The sequence below is a fragment of the Choloepus didactylus genome, chromosome 22, assembly GCF_015220235.1.
Source record: "Choloepus didactylus isolate mChoDid1 chromosome 22, mChoDid1.pri, whole genome shotgun sequence".
NCBI lineage: Eukaryota > Metazoa > Chordata > Mammalia > Pilosa > Megalonychidae > Choloepus > Choloepus didactylus.
The window spans coordinates 29295166-29314427 of NC_051328.1; the positions used below are offsets into that span (position 1 = coordinate 29295166).

At 47.3% G+C, this 19262-nt stretch overlaps 1 protein-coding gene and 1 pseudogene across 5 annotated transcripts in view; one reads left to right on the forward strand and one right to left on the reverse strand.

Moving 5' to 3' along the window:
• Window positions 1-5851: 5851 nt before the first annotated feature.
• LOC119519026 lies at window positions 5852-6098 on the reverse strand (annotated as a pseudogene).
• A 2864-nt stretch (window positions 6099-8962) lies between these two features.
• The window catches only part of ST3GAL2 (ST3 beta-galactoside alpha-2,3-sialyltransferase 2), a 46971-nt gene continuing 36671 nt past the window's right edge, over window positions 8963-19262 (forward strand). For 3 of the 5 annotated variants that reach the window (XM_037816294.1, XM_037816292.1, XM_037816293.1), the window contains exon 1: window positions 8963-9093. The gene's annotated coding sequence lies outside the window, so the exon portion shown is untranslated. Of the gene's footprint in view, window positions 9094-19055; window positions 19194-19262 lie in introns of those variants that run through there. The other 2 variants (XM_037816296.1, XM_037816295.1) reach the window with 2 other exon arrangements.

Below are 19262 nucleotides of genomic sequence, written 5' to 3' on the forward strand. Positions count from 1 at the left end.
AAAAGGGGGGAGTTGTGAGAATTAGATTAAATTTAGCTTTCACACAGGGTGGGGGCAGCTCAGGGGAATGGCAGAGGGTCAAGAAGCCAAGCTATAATCGGTGGCCAGTCCTCCTGTTTATCCGCCCACTGTCTTTGCAAGGTGAAGACTGGTGGTGGGGGGGTATGAGTGGGTAGAGGTTTCTTAAACAGCTTCATAAGTTGTTACCAAACTAGCTCAGACTGGCTCTGCAGTTCAAGAACAAAGGAAAGAGGAGTGGAGACTTGTTTCAAATGTTCCAAGTTTGCACAGGAGGTTTTTTTTCCAAATGTTTCCAATTTGGGTGGGCTGCGTGTTTCAAATTTGTGCGGGCTGGTTAGGCTTGTCGAATAGAATGTAACCTCTGGAGTATCCAGCCAATGGAGAAACGGGAGGGACTTGCGGTTAGGTTTAGGGAATAAATACTGCTGAATCTATTTTTCTGGGCGCCAACCCCCACATTCTGGTTGGGTGCCCGTTCTTGCAAGACCATGAATAAATTCTTTTCTTTTCCACCAGCAGGTGAGCATTTATTCCTTTTTAGGAATAGTGCTTGTTTCTTACAAATAGGAACAAAATGCTTGTTAACCAAACTTGGGTTAAGCTTCTCCGTTTCCTCCAGGCCCTGGACATTAAGGGACCTCCCAGAAAATAGACTGCTTCAGCATAAAACATTCTCTGATCTACTCTCCGACTACACCACCTTTTATCTCACTTCCCCACACCTATTTTTTGTTTGTGTATTCTTCTATAAAAGAAAAATCTTTTTGACCTAACCCTTGAGAGGTTTGCAGATCTTATGGTCAGAATGTTCTCCCTACTGCAATAGCCCTTTCCCCTTGTGCAATAATCCTTTGAACAAAGTCTCCCTTTACCAAGTCCAGACTTGTTTTTTTTATTTGATGTTAAGTAAATAAAAACAAAATAATAAAAGAAAAGAAACATGCTGCCAGAATGTGAGGGTCCAGGTCTTGGAGGGCTTTTTGGAAGAGATGAAATCTGCAGGTCCCTGGATGAGGTGTGGGGCTGCTACTGGCTAAGAAGTCCGTCAGGGAGCCCAGACTGCCCAAGGGATATGGTAGGTTGGATTCCCTAGTTCAAAGCCTGAGGCAGGGCTTCTTGTGCAAATGTTTTATCTGGGGACTGAGGAAAGCAGGATAGGACAAGAAGCCAGGCAAAGAGGTGGGTTCAGCGAAAGCTCATCTAGTCTCAACCTGATCCTCTGGAGCATAAAATGCACACAAAGTTTAGCCGTCTCAGAAGCAAGGGAGCTGGGCTTGTGTGCCACATATTAATTATTCATGGGCTATGGGCCACTGGGAGGTAGGAGGTGAGGGGGCGTAAGTTTTCTAGGCATCCCAGCAAAAGCGGGCAAAGCAGCTCACGTGGACTGAGGACAATTCTTTGGAGAAGGTAAAGCTATAAGACATTAGCAGCCAAAACTCAGAACATCTTGGGAATAGGTGCACCTTCCCTGTACAGCGGATCTGGAAGGGGCACCTGCAACATTTACTCCAAAGGATAGGTGAAGAGAATGGGGAGAGGACATTAAGCTCTCCTCCTGGGTCTGTTAGGGAGAAAATGTAACAGTTGGTATGTCTTTAAATAACCAAAACAGAGAGTTCTTGGAAGAGCCAAACAGCAAACCCTTTTGGAGAGTTATTAAGAGTACTTAGTCATTAAGCAACCCCTCTTCCCCAAAGCTTGACCATTGCCAGTGCCAAATATCTTGTGCAGTATTTTCTGAAGAGTGATCCTGTAGGATGCCAGTAAGTGCTATTGTATGTTAATAAGCATTGCAGATCCATCAAACAAAGATAGCAGAATTCTTCTTTCATCTTTTAAAAACCAAAGTGTCTGGGGAAACTTCAGGTTAATACATGAGGCATTTTACAAACATATTAGACTAGGGAGCCCTTTTCTAGAGCTTCTCACAGGATCTATAATGTAACACACTTTGGGGAAGGTTGATCTAGTACATGGAACACTGGTGGGGAGTAGGATCCTGATACCCAACAGAAGCGGTGGGCTCTCTGCCCAATGTGCGTAACAGCCAATCCATGACACGGGTTTCAAAGAGAGAACGAATTTAATGCTAGTGAGAAGCAGGAGATGGGATGGCCTATTGGCCCCAAAATCTGTCTCCCTGAGTCTAAGGAGTTCAGAGTTTTTATGGACTGAAGCAAGGGGAGATGGAATTGTTACCATTATAATATCAAATAAACAGGGCTAGAATGATCATTACAATTGTAAACAGGCTTGAGCCTAGACTATAATAACCATTACAATAGTAAGTATAAACAGGGCTGAGACTAGGCTAGAATAACCATTACAATAGTGAGTATAAACAAGGGTAAGACTACGTGAGTTCCAGTAATTTCAGGTATTAACTTCTGCCTATTCTACAATATAGAAAGAAAAATGTCTATATAGTGATTCAGTAATCATAATCATTTGTTAATTCTTAATTTCTCAGTTACAGTTCCAGACAGTGAGTCCCCTAGGGCACTAAGGACTGGGCACAACTGGAAGGGTGACTTCTGTTGTAATTGCCACTCTGCTTCTGCCTTTTTGCATGGCCTTTGACAAATTGCTTTTCCAATCTGTGCCTCAGTTTATCCACCAGAACAATGGGCTTCATTGATATAATTGAAAGGACAATAAAAGGCTTGATTTCTTTTAGGGTCTGCCAGAGTGCTTAGCTAGATTGCCAGCTCTTAGAATGCAGGGTCCAATTCTTCTATTTCAGTTTATTTTATCGTCCCGAGCACTGGGCTTTGCACCTAAGGAATATGTGATACATGCTATACAAATGATCTTGGACAAGCCATGTAGCCTCCCTGAGCCACTGCCTGCCAATTCATTTCTGCCAGAGGTTAAGAAATGATTTTATCAATCTAACCAATATTTTTTGAAAGCCTGTTTGGACCTACAAATGCAAGGTCCCTTCAACAGATTATTATCTGATGAAGTAATGATAACAAAACACACCATCAATTGAGGCTTCCTTAATTCCACTCATTTAATCTTTAATCTGGATCATCAACATTCAGATTGTCTCAATCCTTTGTTTTTACAATGCCGCAACAAATATCCTTGCCTATGAGTATCTTCGAACATGTGCAAATAGGATACCTTCTTAGAAGAGAAATTGCTAGGTCAAATGGGTGAGTGCGTTTGTAACTTTGAAGATATTACCAAGATGCTCTTCGTAGAGGGATGTACTGATTTCCAGTCACACTAGCTGCATATGAGAATGCCTGCTCCCCACTCTGCTGCCAAGATAGTTATCAAGCTTTTTGATCTTTGCCAATCTGATAGGTGAAAAATGATATCCCCCTGTGGTTTTAATTTGCATTTCTTTTAAGAGTGAAGCTCTGCATCTTTTCATATCAGAGCCACTTGTGCTTCCTTTTCTGTGAACTGTCCGTGTCCTTGGCATATTTCCTATTGACTTCTTTGTCATTTTCTTATTGACTTGCAGGAGCACTTTGTATTATCCCTTTCATACAATTTAATGTTTTAAATTGCAAACATTACTTCCATTTTCCTATTGATTTGTTTGTTGTTGCTTTTGTTTTTTGGCTAGGTGTGAGGTTAGAGATTTGACTTGAATTAAAAAATAAAACATTTTATTATGGAAAATTTCAATACATGTCAAAAAGAGAATACTATAACAGACCCCGAGTAACCATCCATCATCTCCCAGTTGCAACAATTTACCGACTTGGCCAACCTTGTTGTATCTGTACCTCCAACCACCCTTCCCCCACCCCACCCCAGCCATCCATTATTTTGAAGCAAATTCTAGATATTTTATCACTCCGTAAATATTTCAGTCTTCCTAAAAGAAAAATTTTGCAATGACACTAACCTTAGGATCTTTAGCGAGGGAATCATGAACTGGGCGACATCCCCTTCAGAAAGTAGAAAGGAGTGCTCCTGAGGGGGTGGAAAGGGGAGCTTATATAGGACAAACGTGAGAGCAAGTGAGGAAATGTTCTGATTGGCTGATGACAAGTTTCTATTTTATATAGTTTTACAGAGTGGGGAGAAGATATACATTGATTAGTATCATAAATTTGTGCATTCAGATAAGCCACTTCAACTGGACCTGAGACCTGTTTATCACCAGGTATTGCTTATCTGCAGTTCTGTAGGGTGTGTTCCCTCTTCCTGGAAAGCCCCTGCAGGCCAATTGTTTGTCTTCTGGAAAAATCTTTCTTGGAAATGGTCCCCCCTGGCGATGCCCAATGCAGGCTGCCATTTTAGGGACAGAGTATATCACTAAATACCTCACCGCAACACCATTAGCACACCTAAAATTAATAATAATTGCTCAATATCAGATAGTCATATGGGTTTTTTTTTTTAAGTTTGTTTGAATCAGAATTCAAATGAAGTCCATATATTGCAATTGGTTGGTATGTCACTGTGGGAGCCCCGGGCCTCCAAGTGTCTTGAAGATTGCACATAGCAGTTTGCTTGACCTAGGACAATTAAGGTTTGACCTATTCTCCTTGTAATATCAGGTATTAAATGTTATCTATACCTGAAACTACCTCCTCCCTGAGACTCCCTGAGATACTGTTATCTACCAGATAATCTATAATCCTCCGCTCCTCCCTATTGATTACAATCAATCCCTCTCTATGCTGCAGGACACCCCCCACTCTACCCCACCCCACCCCTGCTCCCAATGTGGAGCCCTTATAACCAGCTTATTCAGACCCCCGAAAGTGCGGACTATTTCCAGGTTGTGCTCTGAACTCGCTGCCATTCAGAGCAGCCCCTGAATCCATTCAGAGAAGCTCCTGATTTCAGGGCAATGAGACTCGACTTCCCCACCCTATAAAAGCTCGTAATAAAAGCTCATGTCTCAGAAACTGTCCATTGCTTTCTTTAGTCCTTTGGCTACAAAAGTCCTCTTGGACTGTGACAGTCCCTTTTTACTTTACTTTACAGGCTGCCCTCCATCTCTCTCTCTTTTTAAAAAATTGCAATGTATTGATTGCAGAAACTAGATCATTTGTCCTGTAGTTTCGCACTGAATTTTGTTGATTGCATCCTCATGGTGTTGCCTAACATGTTCTTCTGATACCTATATTTTGTGTAAATTCGTAGTTGTAAGATTTAGGGTGTTTTTTTTGTTTTTTCCCCTCAAGACTGTTTAAAATATGTGCTTCCACCTGAAGTCTGAGAACATTTGTCTTCTGTCTTCTCTTTTTGTGATGTTGGTAGCCAATGGTGATTATTCCCTAGATTCATTAATTTATTCAGAGTTGACTTAATTTTTTAGCTCCCCAGTTGTCCTTGTACCATTTATGGATTAATCTTACCTCTGCCGCTGATTTGAAATGCCTCTTTACCATATATCCAATTCCCATTTGTCTTTGAGTTTATTTCTAGACTTTCAGTCGGTTCCATTGATCTATCACACTATTTTAACCATAGCTTTAAAATATGTTTAATACTGGAATATTGGAGAGGGCTAATGCTTCTTATTTCTCTTGGTCTTTCAAAACTTTCCTGGCTAGTCTTTTTTTTTTTTTTTAACATCATTCAAACTTTATTATTAAACAAAAATAAGGGTAAAGTCAAACAGGTGCTTTTAATATTAAGAAAACCTGACTAGAAGAAATTGTATCTCACACACCTTACAGTAACCTGTTTGCAGTTGCAGTTAACTGAGCTCTGTTGCTGTGAAGACAACAGCTTGTGCACAAGTGGGGACAAATGATTTGTATGTTGTTCCAGTATTCACTGAATACTATCATATATACATATGCACATTAAATTTGAAAAAGATTACTTGACGCCTCCCAGATGCACTTCATTTTTGTTGACCTTTTGGAAGAGGTTATCTAAAGAGAAGAATGTGTGGGTCTGGCTCATGGATCATTTAATGACCAGCCAAGACTCTGCTGGACACCAAGTCTCCTCCACTCTTCTTTAAACATTAGATGGGTTTCAGAAACTTGTTTGGAAAGTTCTCAGCACATCATTGATAACATGATGTGCTGGTACTCATTATGCTCATCGAAATGCTCATCTGTACAGTAGATCTGCTTATGGGCCATCCTTCGTGGAGTAAGTACAAAGTGCAAGTAGTGGGCAACACGTCCACAGCAATGACACAACTGAGACACTCCTGGCTAGTCTTGTTTATTTTTCCAAATTAATTTTTAAATCATCTTAACTAATCCTCACCAATTCCCCTCTCAAAAATAAACAAACAAAAAACCTCTTGGTATTTATATTGGGATCACATTATATTTATAGATTAACTTGATTTCTTTTTTTGATGTCTTCCTATCCAAGATCACAGTATTTGTGATTAAACATTTCATTAAATTTTACAACAACTCTAGAAGGTAGGGACTATGACTATTATTCCCATTTTACATAGGAAAGAACTGAGGCTCAGGCATGGGATGTAACTTGCTCCAGTCACACAAACCATTAGATGCAGGAGCTGCAAGGTTGGTCTGACTTCAAGCTTTTGCCCCCAGACAGAACTGCAGTGGGGGAAGGAGCCAGCTACTCTCTGCTGCCTTACTATTTAGTGGCTGTCTTCCTCCAAAGCCCTGTGCTCTCATCAGCGATGCCCCACTGCCTTCCTTGCACTGGACAGTTCACCACTAAAGCTAGATCAATGCTGCAAAGACAAGTGAGGGTCACATGGGACCAAGGCAGTTTGGGAGAACCTTCTTAAGGAATGAAAAATCAAGTTGGATTTTGGACAGTCAGGCAGAATTTGGATGGATGGAGAGCCCCAGGGAAAGCACAACAGGCAGGAGGAAATGGGTGAGCCAAGACATGTATTCAAACATCTCACTGGGAGATAGTGAGGGTGATGCTGGAGTTTCCAGTGGAGCTGAGGAAAGAGAGGACCTCTCAGTTCTACAGAGCACAGGGCATTCTCATTCTCTCTCAATAATATGCTAACAGTTTGGAAGATGGATTTTAAGTCAAAAAGGCTCATTTAACTTCTGTTTTTAAGGGAACACTGCATGTGACTCAAGCGCAGATGCAAAGCCCAAGCAGGAAGGGCCTGGCAGCTAGTTTTATGGGTAGAGCATAAGGTCTCATGTGAATTATTTGACCCCCAAGATCTGTGATGCTGATACAAATCTAAAGGAAACAGAAAAGCATTCCTGAGTCAACCTTAGTTATGGCCCAATGCTTTGGATGGCCACTGGCTGCTTGTCCAAGGACCTAGAGGAACTTACTCTTTCGGCTTTTGATGGGTGGGTAGAGGGAGACTGGAGCCAGGGCCCCCAGGACTCAGAGTGGATACTCCCTTACAGCTGTAACAGTCAGGATCCTGTCTGAGGGTGGTGCTCACCAAGCTTCCCCTGCAGAGGTTTGTTGCTCCAAGAACGAATAGCAGGTCAATAGGTGGTCAAGAGGGCCTATTCCTGGGTAGGAATGAGAGCCACTCTGATACCCCACTGGCCAGAAATCCGCCTCCCCACCCCCAGCCTGTTTCAAGTCACAGCCATCACAGGGGCAGCAGATTCTATCTACTGAGCTGACTGTCCTAGAGATTTGAGATCACAGTCTCTGTGGGGCTTGGGAGGCAGCACCAGGTATACCTCAGCTGCCTTCCTCACAGAAGACCTTCCCAGCTTTAGGGTATATCAGGACCTAAGGTCTGGAACATCCTTCAGTCAGATGGTCCCTGCAGTGTCTTCCCTTTACCGGGTGACTGACATGTTTATTTATTACTATTAAAAAGTGCATTCCTGTGCTAAACTGGCCTGGGACCCTGCATATTCCATGGCCTCATCTCTTCAGAGCCTGTTAATTAGCCCACAGCAGGCCCATCTTTGAAGCACCCATGTCAGAATTCTAGTCAACAACCCCACACATCATCCACAGCCGCTATTTTCAAAGTCTGGACTCCAGACTGGCAGCATCAGCATCACCTGGGAACTGGTTAGAAATGCAAATTCTTGGGTCCCACCCCAGACCTGGTGAACAAGTTCTCCAGAAGAATCTGATGCACGCCAAAAGTTTTAGAACCACTAGTTTTCAGGCCTCCAGCGAGAGCAGCTCGGAGGGCGAAACTGAGGTCAACCTGGGGCTTCACAAAGAATTTGAGCTGGGTATGGAAGTTGGGGAAAGGACGCGCTAAGAGAAGACCTGGGCGAATATTTAAAACGCGTGCACTTTACCCTGAACAGCCCGGGGGCTAACAGAACCTAACTGAGAGTGAGAGTGGAACAAAGCAGGTACCCAAGTGGGCGAGGACTCCGAGAAACCCACAGATACTGAATTCCCTTTTCCCAGGAGTGGAAAACGAAGCCCGGAGAGGACATACTCCACGCCCACGCCACTCCTGGGGCCTCTTTCTCCGCGGGGTTGCGGCTCTGGCTTGCAGACCCGGGCACGAAGCCAAGCTAGCCTCAGGTCGTGTCTGTCTTGAGGCGCGCGCGAGTAGGAACGAGGGCCGGGGCGCGGTCTCCCTCCAGCCGGGCTCAGCCACAGCTGGCCACACCCGGGTCTGAGAAGCATCTCGGACCAGTCTATGTCTCCCTGGGGATCCAAGTCTCCAACTTGGGGCCATGGTATCCCAGACTCCACGTCCTTTGACAGAGCCGCAGCGAACGCTGCCTTCTGGGAATGGACATTTCCCTTCCCTCCGCCGGCGCTGGGAGACCCCCTGAGCCCCGGCTGAACTACAGAACACACAATCCATAAGGCGGGGCCGCGTTGTCTTCTGGGAGAGGTAGTCTCGGACGTGGGGCGCCCCCGGCAGACTTGCGCTGGCTGGACTCCATTTCCCAGCATGCCCGCACAAGAGCGGGCGGGAGAGGGAGGGGAGAGGCCGGGAGGATGTGAATGGGGAGGGGGCAGCCGCCCCCCTCTCCCCACCCTTCCCTTCAGGCCGGGCCAGGGTGGGGGGAGGGGCTGGGCTGAGGCGGCGGCGGCGGCGGCGGCGGCGGCAGCGCTCGCGGAGGGCAGGGCTGGCCAAGAGCGGGACTGGCCGGCGGCGACGAGAGCCGCGGAGCTAACGGGTCCTTACGCCGGCGGCGGCAGCTTCCTGCGCGGGCGGCGGCTGCAGGAGTGGTAAGTGTGGCCCGCGCGGCGCTAGCGACTGACTGAGGTGCGCGGGCGAGATGCTGGCGGGCGGGATGGGGGGGCGCCTGGGGCCCCTGGCTGCCGCAGACCTCCTCTACGCGGGCAGTGGCTCGGCCCCGCCGCCCAAACCGGCCGAGTCCACCCGGGCAACTTCCCCCGGGTCGGGGCGCTGCGCTCCCCCGTGTGGGCGGGGGTCCGCTTGCCTTGGCCTGCATCCGGATCCCCGCCTTCTGCTTCTGCACAGCTACTGGCTCCCACCCCTCTAGGCGCTGCTGTTCCACTCCGGTGCTTGCTTGCAGCCTCCAGCCCCAGCCCTTGGGAACGCTGCCTGCCCCAGTCTTGTACCCAATTCCGCGGGTACTCCCGGCCTCTGCTCTACCTGGAGCTCCGTGTCCCTCTTCTCTTGGCCAGAGGCTGTCTTTGCACCATCAATACCTCTCTCCTCTTTCTCCTATAATCGTTTCTCTACCTGGCATGGCCTCCTAGCCACCTCCAGTGGCCCAGTTCTCTTTTATAAGACCTAATCTCCTTCTCAATTTGGAGAAACCACGATACAGTAGTAGCCAGGAACTTGACCAAGGCCTTGTGAGGGCTGGCCTGAGCCCAGTCCCTTGTCTCCTGTCTCATCCTCTCATGCCTTGGAATGGGAGAGTCATTTCTACCCCCCCCCCCCCAGTCATTCCCCTGTGACTGGATCAAACTTCCCAGCCCCCTGCTGCAGCTCTGGGTTGAGCTCACTAAAGCCCCTCCTTTAGCTTTCCACCGATTCTATTTTCCTCTCCTCCCTCTCATATTTCCACTTCTGGTCCTCTTTGCCCCTAGAGAAATCACCCATCCATTGCTTGATTGCTCAAGTTAACACTTCGATTTCTTGCTAGCCTCACCCATCTCCCATTTTGCCTCTTACTTTATAGCTACATAAAGGTCTATAGCACAGAGATTAAGGTGGTGTTGGGGGGAAGGGGGAAGAGGTGCTGATGGCGCAAAGGGGACTGGCAGCCTCTTCCATCCCAAGCCCGAAGTCCCTGAGGGGAATTCAGAACCCTCCAGGGCCTCTGGGAAGTGGATCATTCCTGGCTAGTAACACACTCCCATCTTGTCCTATCTTTGAGACAGTTGCCTAGAAAGCTGGAAGGGCATCCCTTCTTCTTACCATGCCCAGTGGGCTCTGAAGCCCCTCAGATAGAGGGCACCTCCCACCTTTATGGAGATGGCAGTGTAAGAGGAGTCTGGGAGACCACACCCTGCTCTGCTGCTGACTCTGGAGGGGTTGCCTGTTTGGGGCGGGATGCCTGCTTGCTAGGTGCTCTGAGCTCTGAAGAGGAAGGCACTGGGTCTTTAGGTGGTGATCCCAAGTTGAGTTGTGGTGTTCAAAATTTGAGGGCAAGAGGGAAGCAGGGCTCAGAGAGGTGGCACAGACTTGCCTCTATAAATAAGTTAAAAAATTTTTTGTTCGGCTTCCTTTGGGTCATCCCTACGAGCCCTCAGACAGGGATGGGGAGGCTCTGGGAGTTTGGTGGAGTCCTGAATGAGCAATCTTTATCTGAACCAGATGGTTCCCTGCTTCAGCACCCCCTCCCCCGTAGCTGTGAATAGGATGCCTTTAACCTTGTAACTTGAGAATGGAGGAAGGGAGGCCAGGGGGCCAACTGTCTGCGCGTGTGTTTCTGTCTACATCTGCATACTTGCGGGCAAGCTTGCCAGGAACCTGTGGGAGTGACCATGTCCCAGAGTGCATTGTGGTGATCCACTGTGGCACGCTCACCGGCCTCCTAGGAACTTTTCTGAGCCCAACGCCCAGATAGGGTCTATTTCGGAGTCTCTAAGAACCACTGGGTGTGGCCACATGGAAGCCTTTCCTTCTCTTTGGGCCAAGCCTCTGTATCTGAGAAAAGATGACTCCTCTTGAGCAGGCCACCTGGGATTGAGGAATCTGAAATAGCAAGATTGGGGGAAGGGGTGGTGGCGGCAGGCCAGGCTTGTATCCTCTTTTCTCCAGGGTAGAGATCTGGGGAGAAGGGTGGGAAACCAATTCCTTTGCTTCATCCTACACCACCTTCTGCCTTGTTTTGGCGGTGTGAAAGTAACTAATTTGGGCCCCTGATAGTCTGTCAGAAAAGTTCTCATTTCTGAAATATCTGACTGAGTCCTTGGCACATAGTAAGTGTAAAGTAAATGTTTGGCTTGAAGTGGAAAGTCTTATGGTAAAGTTTAGGGCAGTGTTCCTCAGGCTTGAGGGTGCATGGGAATCCCTTGGAGAGCCTTTTAGGCACAGATTGCTGTCTGCTGCCCCCACCAGCTCCCAACAGAGTTTTCTGATTCTGTAGGTCTGTCCTCAGCATTTGCATTTCTACCAATCTCCCTGGTGATTGCATTTTGAGAACCAAACTGGTTCAAGACCATTACAGTTGCTTGGGAGATTAATCCAGGGAGATTTAAAGTTTTAAGAGAGACTTCCTTCCACCTCACTTCCCTACCCAGGCTTCTTCTAGCAGCTGCAGTGGTTTGGCCTTCCCACCGTTGACTAGGTTAATGATAGGCGTGACTTGTAGTGCTTGGGCCCCCAGTCCCACCATAATCATTTAGCAAACTCTGCCCTGTGGTCACTTGAAGGAAGGCTCCACGACCAAGCAGAACAGTTAGGAAAGGTTTCCTAAACTTTTTGGAAACGGGTGGCTGCATGGAGATGGCAAAGCAGATGCTGAGCCAGGCTCTGGTCTGCCCTGTGCCTGTACCCCATTGCTGAGCCGGTTGGGGTGCCTGCCACATCAGGTCCCACCGTGGTTGGACACTGGGCAGGAAGCCTGGGAATCTCTGAACATTTGGAAAAGCAGGAGGAATCACTTACATTTTGCTTGTAATTTGCAAAGCCTTTCCCACTTGTTGTTCTACAGGCCAGGCGGAGATTTATAAGGTAAATATAGACTTTATATTTATATTCTGTAAATGTAGACAGAAGAACAGAGAGATGCACTGTGGGTCACGCAGCAGGCCCCAGGGCTCCTCAACTGAGCATCTGCTAAACCGGAAACAACTAATAGCTTGAATAATGGCTGTTGTTCATTGAGTGCTTTCTACTTGCCAGGCATTGTGCTAGATGCTTTCACATGTTATCTCATGAATTCTTCCAGCAACATTGTGAGGTTGGCTTGGCATCATTGTCACTGTTTTGTAGATGAAGAACTGAGACTTACAGAAGTTATGAGACTTGCTCAAACCCAGATAGCTAGCTGTTTTATTTATTTATTTATTTATTTATTTATTTATTTATTTTAGTGTATACCCTGAGGTTAAATTTAGTTCTCTGTTAATTTAGCAGTAAAAACCAACTCTTGAATTTCAAGGGCAGATAAATCTAACTAGTTTTCCCCCCACAAATAATAGCAGTACCTTCAAAGCTTTACCAAATCTAATGATATAATTTAGTCCAGGAAAGAAAAAAATATATATATGTAGCCAACCTATAATTGCAAAAGTTACTTTCTTCTAGAATTTAAAGTTTTTCAAACATTTCACATTTCAACTCAAAGATATAAGCACAGGTTTTCAACAGATTAAATGAAAGTGATGAAATATATAAAAAGGTATACTATATAACATCAAAACAGTGAAAACACTGTTTGAATCTGGGATTCAAACCCAGGTCTTTCTGACAGCAAACCCGTTGTTCTCAGCCACCTCTCTATTCTGTCTTGTCCGGCAAACATGTATTTGTTTTTTGGGGTTGTCTGCCCCTTGAGTCTGATGAAATTTATTGAACCTGGAACTATGCTAAATGTTGTGAAGGATACAAAATGCCCAAATCACTATTGTCTGGATGAGGAATAAGACAAGTACACCAGTATCTATGGTGGTACAGCTAGGGGCTGGTAGGGTTAAAGGAGGTAGGACTCATCCCCATAGAGGGCTCAGAAGAGGTATTCAGGATGAGTTTTGAAGGTACAGGTAGAGTTCCAGAGGTGCCGATGGGCTGGAGAAGTGTGCAGGCCAACAGGTGCAAAGAGAGGCCTTCATGGGGCACATTATGGAATTGTCCCTTTTGGCTGGAGTGCATAGCGGGTATATTTCAAAAAGTAATAAGAAGATCCGGTTTGGTTGCAAACAACAAGTTGACTGACTTTGTCAGGAAAGGACTTCCTTAGAAGGCCATGGGAGCTCACAGAATCAGAGGGTACTGGGGACCTAGGATGCTCCAAGGGTCTTGGTGTGGATATGGCAGGAGCCAAAGGCCAGCCTCTTCAGCAGATCAGCCCCAGGATAGATCTGCTCCAGCTGTGCTCGGTTATTTTGTCACCACTGCTAAGGATTTAAATGCCAGGGAGAAGACACTAAGTTGTCCCAGCCTGGGCCACATTCCCTCCCTAGGCCAGGGAAGGGCTTTGGCATGGTTAGTAGCCCCTCACCCTACCCCAGACTGTATCCAAAAGGAAAAGTCCCCTGAAGAAGAAAAAATGGATGCTGAGAAAGGTCTGTCTACAAAGGTAACTAGAAGAGGACTTGAACTGGCAGGTGGAAAAGGGACTTCTTAGTTCTGACAAGTTTCTGAGCAGGCTGAGGGCAGACTGGCATTGGGGTTTGGCTGGGTTGGAAGGGGATGAGAAAGGAGGGAGGGCACAGAAAACTAGATAGGGTGGTTACCTGGGCCAGGTGAGATGGAATGAAGGCTTGAACTTGGCAGTGGAGTTTGAAAAAAGGGGACTGATTTTAGAGAGATTGCAAAAGCAGGTATCACCCACCCGAATAGGTACTTGAATGCTGGGGTTTGGCATTTCAGTGCGGGGTGCATGAGGGTTGATTCCTTTAGCTGAAATGGAGCAGTCAGGAGGGGGAAGAGTTTGTGTGGGAGCAGGATGTGTCCTTGCTATGGGGAGGCTACCTGCAGATACTGACACCACACCCAGAGCCCTGGTAAGCGGTGAGCTCTTTGTTCTGACCCCAAGTAGGTGGGGCCACAAAGCCTCAGGGACAGTCTGTGTCCTGAAAGCAGCTCAGGCTTTGGGGCCCAGACTCAGTGTGCTTTCATCTCGTCTTTCTCCATACTTCCAGGGAAATCTGCAGTAAGGGATGGAACTTCCCCTTCCTTTCCCTATGCCTTCTCTCAGTTCCCAGGCCCATCTTCCCCCACCCCATATTCCCACATACTTGAGCCCTTACCAGCTAAAGGGCCTGGCTCTCTGTGAACTAGTTGGGAACTAGGAACTAGGGGAACTCCGTTCTGCTCGAATGCTTGTATTAGGTCAAACATCCAAGTGACATTTCACAAGGAGAAAATCTGAACTTTGCCTTCCATCTGTGGGAAACAGGCCTTTCCTCCAGTTATGCCATGCTCAGCAGGGACTCCTGCACATGTCCCTAACTAGCCATTCCAGCAAACTTCTTGTTGCTTATTTATAAATAAATCATTAGTGTAATTATAGCATCTTGTCAATCGAGCTTTCACATTGCCATTGCAGATCTCTGCTTGGGTTCCAGGGCATAGGCTGGGCTTTGGGCCACCCCAGCTTTCTAGCTGGATATAGAATTGGGGAAATACCCCTCTTTAGTCAAGAGGGAACACAGTCCTCTCTGGGGTGGAGGCAGGAGGAGCTGTTCCAAAGGGTACCTTGGCCCCCCAGATTCTCAGAGCAGAAGGTCATCTTCCTGGAGTGAAGAGGAGCATTACCCTCAATTGCAGCTGTTGGCATTCAGATGTATGGGAGACTTTGCCATTGATTAATGCAGTGAATACTACTGTGTACAATCAGGTGAACCCAGGGAGAAGGAAATCTAGGGGGAAAAAGCACCCTTTGATCTCAGAGTAGCAGGACCATCCATGATTTTTCTTTGTTTTGATATCGATGCCAAATATTTCTATAATAGTAATATTAAAACAAAACAAATGGTTCTTGTGTCAGCTATTGAAAAACTTAGGAGGATCGTCAACTTCTTCCTTCAGGTAGATCTGACCTTCTTTATCAATGAGGGAGGCCAGAGGGTAATTGATTGACTCTTGTCACCCGGTTGGCTGCTGGGGTAAGGGGTGACAGCAGGACATGGGTCTCCTGTCTTGAGGGGCATTACTCTCTACCCGGTACTCTTTCCTTGTTCCTCTCTTTCTAGATTCTCATCTTTGCCCGTTAGCATCCTTCTCCTTTTCTCCTTGTCTTCACATCTAGGAATGGTGGGGGAAACATACTGAAGGGAGACAGAAAGCAACCCCACTTCTGTGTGGTCAGGATGGGTGCAGTTGGCAGAGAGGATGCGGGGCCCGTCTCAGGTGAAGAGGCCTCTCCTACTCCTGCAAGGATGGCGTTTCAGGGTCGGGGGATGGGAGGGGCCCTGGAGAGCAGGGCCTGACCCTGCTCTGCCTTTTCTCCTGCCCCCTAGCCTTGTGGGCAGGTAACACCCCTCAGCCTCAGCAGGTCTGCAGCCTTTTGAGGAAAAAAATCAGCAACAGATGCAAAGACCTAATTGGTCTAGAGGGAACTGTTCTGGTGAGGAAAAAAATCAAGAAGTTATTTATTTGTGTGACTAAAGGGAAGTTGGGAGGGGGTAGTGAAGAGGGGACGACGGGAGGTGGGAGGTGGATTGTGGGAAGAGGCACAGGTAAGAGGAATGGTGACAGAGGGGGTGGGTTTCCTTGCCTCTGTCACCCCCACAGCCACCTCGACAGCCCTGCCCCATCCCTCCTTCCTCCTTTGCAGGATTCCTTTGGATTTGAAAGAGACATTAGTAGTACTTTGACATCTCCCCTAACCCTCATTCCCATCTGTATTAGTTAGGGTTCTCTGGGGAAACAGAATCAAAAAGAGACATCTAAATATAAGATTTTATGAAATTGTCTCATGCAACTGTGGGGATGCACGAGTCCAAATTCCATAGGGCAGGCAGCAAACTGGCAACTCCAATGAAGGTGTTCGATGAACTCCTCAGGAAATGCTTCGCTCGCTAGCTGAAGAAGAAGTGAAGGTCCTCTGTCTCGCTTAAAAGTCTCCAACTGATTGGATTAAACCCAGCTGATTGCATTCTCTCATTGTGGAAGACACTCCCTTCGTTGACATAATCAGTCACAGCTGCAGCCAATTGACTGATGATTTAATAAACCAGCCTTCTGGCTTATTAACCAGCCACAATGTCCTTGCAGTAATGGTTAGGCCAGTGCTTGCTTGACCACACACCTGGGCACCATTACCTGGCCAAGATGACACATGAACCTAACCATCACACCATCCAAGTCCAATTAAAGACAAAATACTGGTTATTGAAACAGGTGGTGAATGGAAACCAGCATGTCCAGAGGAGATGGAAATTTCTGTGTGCTTACGTTGAGCCCTTTGGCTGTGCAAGTAAAATAGACAGCTACAGAAAAGAATGAGAGTGTATGGGAACAGCAAGGGAGGCTGAGAGAACCCCTGAGATGCTCTGACTTCTCTGTTCCTATCTACCTTGGGTTCTCTAGGGAGGGTGTGGGCCCCAGGTCACCAGACACCAGGGTTTCCAAGGGCCAGCCTTCTCTCTGTTCCTTCCTGTCCCAGAAGGCTTGGTATTTCCTGGGACTCATGCCTGTTTAGCCTCCAGTCGGTTCCTGGGGCCTCTGGAATGGCTCAGGAGGAGACTCCAGGTAGCAGAGGTAGGGAGAGGTGTCTCTAGATCTAGATACAGGAAAACATGAAGGGTGTTGGGAGAGGAATGGGGCCATGTTCAGGCTCTTCTAGTGGGGGAAAGGACAATACTGGCACTTCCTTAGAAAGGTGTTGTGAAATGGGGAGCAGGGTAGACAGGTTATGTTGAGAAAGTTTAGCCCGTGACCACAGTGGCAGCTGTTTGATGAAGGAATTTCCTCAGACCCTGGAAAGCCAGTCACACTTTACCTTAAAGCAGCAGTGGGCCTTCTGGGGTGAATGTGAATTTTAAGTGCTCAGGCAGCATTTCCTGTTTAGCTTCCTCACCCCCAGGTGAGGTATTCTGACGGTTGTCTTCTTTTTATTTAAATGCAATTTTATTGAGATATATCCACACACCATATAATCCACCCAAAGAATACAATCAGTGGCTCACGGTATCCTCATATGGTTGTGCATTATCACCAGTCATTTTTAGAACCTTTTCCTTCCTCCCAAGAAAAAATAATAAAAATAAAATAAAAATACTCAAAACATCCCATATCCCTTACCACCCCCCCATTAGTTATATATTTTTTTCTTTATTTTGTTACTCATCTGCTCATACAGTGGATCTAGGATGTGTCGGTCACAAGGTTTTCACAAGCAGACGGTCATATGATAAAAGCTATATAGTTATACAATCCTCATCAAGAATCAAGGCCACTGCATTACAGTTCAACAGTTTCAGGTGTTTTCTGTTATCTATTCTAATACAATAGAGACTTAAAAAGAAATATCTATATAATGCATAAGAATAACCTCCAGAATGACCTCTCGACTCTGAAATCTCTTAGCCACTGAAACTGTTTCATTTCTTTTCCCCCTTTTGGTCAAGAAGGCTTTCTCAGGCTCATCCCTGGGAGTCATGTCCCACTTTGCCAGGAAGACTTACACCCCTGGGAGTTAGGTCCCATGTAGGAGATTGGGTGGCGAGTTAATTTGCAGAGTTGGCTTAGAGAGAGAGAGAGGCCACATCTGAGCAACAAAAGAGGTTCTTTGGGGGTGACTCTTAGGCATAGTTACAAGGAGCTTAGTTTCACTGTTGGAGAGAGAAGTTTCAAAAGGGCAAGGCTCTAGATGGAGGGCTGGGCTTCTTAAATTGCTTGAGAGAATAGCAGGAATTCCCCAGGTGAGGAAGTTTAATAGTTCCACATTTTACCCCCATCCTTCAAGGGGACTTTAGGATGTCTTCTTTTCACCTGTCCTGCTTTGTGTGCAGAGCGGGGAGCAGAGCTTCTGTCAGCTCCCGCAGGGCACAGGTGGAGGTCTGGGTTGGCCTCAGGGCAAGGGGAAGCAGCTTGTTTGGTCAGGGAGCAGTTCGATGATTTTCACAGTCCAGGGTGCAATCTAGTCAGATACATACAGAGTTCTCACTGCCATAGCTCCCCACACGGTTCAGTGCTGTGTGACCCAGGGCAAGTTGCTACCCCTCTCTGAACCTGCGATTGCTCATCTGTAAAGAATTTGAAAACTTGCTCAGGGACTTTTGTTCTCAAACCATCTGACAGATTCCACAGAGGAGCACCATGTCGTGAGTGGGGAGGTGGGGTTCTGGGACCCCAGAACCCACCATGAGATCCAGCTGTCTTGGTGATCTGATCTGCCGCCTAACCTGCGCAGATGCACTAGAAGCGGCCAGCCTGCTCTGGTCTCTGGAGAGCTCGTGCCGCTGCAGCCCAGGGAGCAGTCTCTGTGCCTCTTTTTGCCTCATTCCTCCCTTCCCGCACTGGCCACAGGCCCTGAAGGCGACTGTTGATTGGGTTCTGTTTTTTCCTGCTCCAGATTCCCCCCACCCCTTCATTCTCTTCCCAGGTTTTTTCAGAGCTGGGAGGGCACGGGTCAGCTGCAAGGACACCTGCTGTGTTCTAACGGGCCTGGGGCGGTGGGCAAGGCAGGTCCATAATGGAGGAGCCAGGAGGGATAAGGAAAAGGCTACGCATATGGAAATGCACAGTTCTGACCGGGGGACACAGGGGCATGTGGTGACCTTGAGGAGAGCAGTTTGCGCAAAGTATAAGGTTGCCCAAGAAGGGGGTCAGGATGGAGGCGTCTGGCCTAGAGAAGGACCCCAAGACCTTGGCGGGGAGGAAGATATAGGCTTTCCTGCCACTCTCGCTGGTCACTCAAGGGCTGCACTTGCAGAAGTGTGGGAGGGGCTTTTAATAACTGCTTTCGTTCTCAGGCTGCTAAGGGTCAGTCTGATAAGAGGAAAGAGATAGGCTCCCTGAGTCAATACCCCTGACGCTGGCTGCCTTCTCGAGCTGGCCCCACAGATACTGACAGTCTATTGTAGTGCTGCTTTTCGAGCTCCTTCCTGAAATGCAGACTCTGGCTCCCGCCCAGCTGGGTTTCCCCTGCTTGGCCACCAACTCCCTTTCCTGGCTGTGGTCAGATGAGGTCCGCAATGGGAAGGGAAGCTGATTCTGAGCCTGACCCGGGGCTGAGGTAGGGGTTGAGGCCACCGCGGGAGTGGGGCCAGAGCTCTGGGCTGAGGAGCAACCACCTGACCTTTCT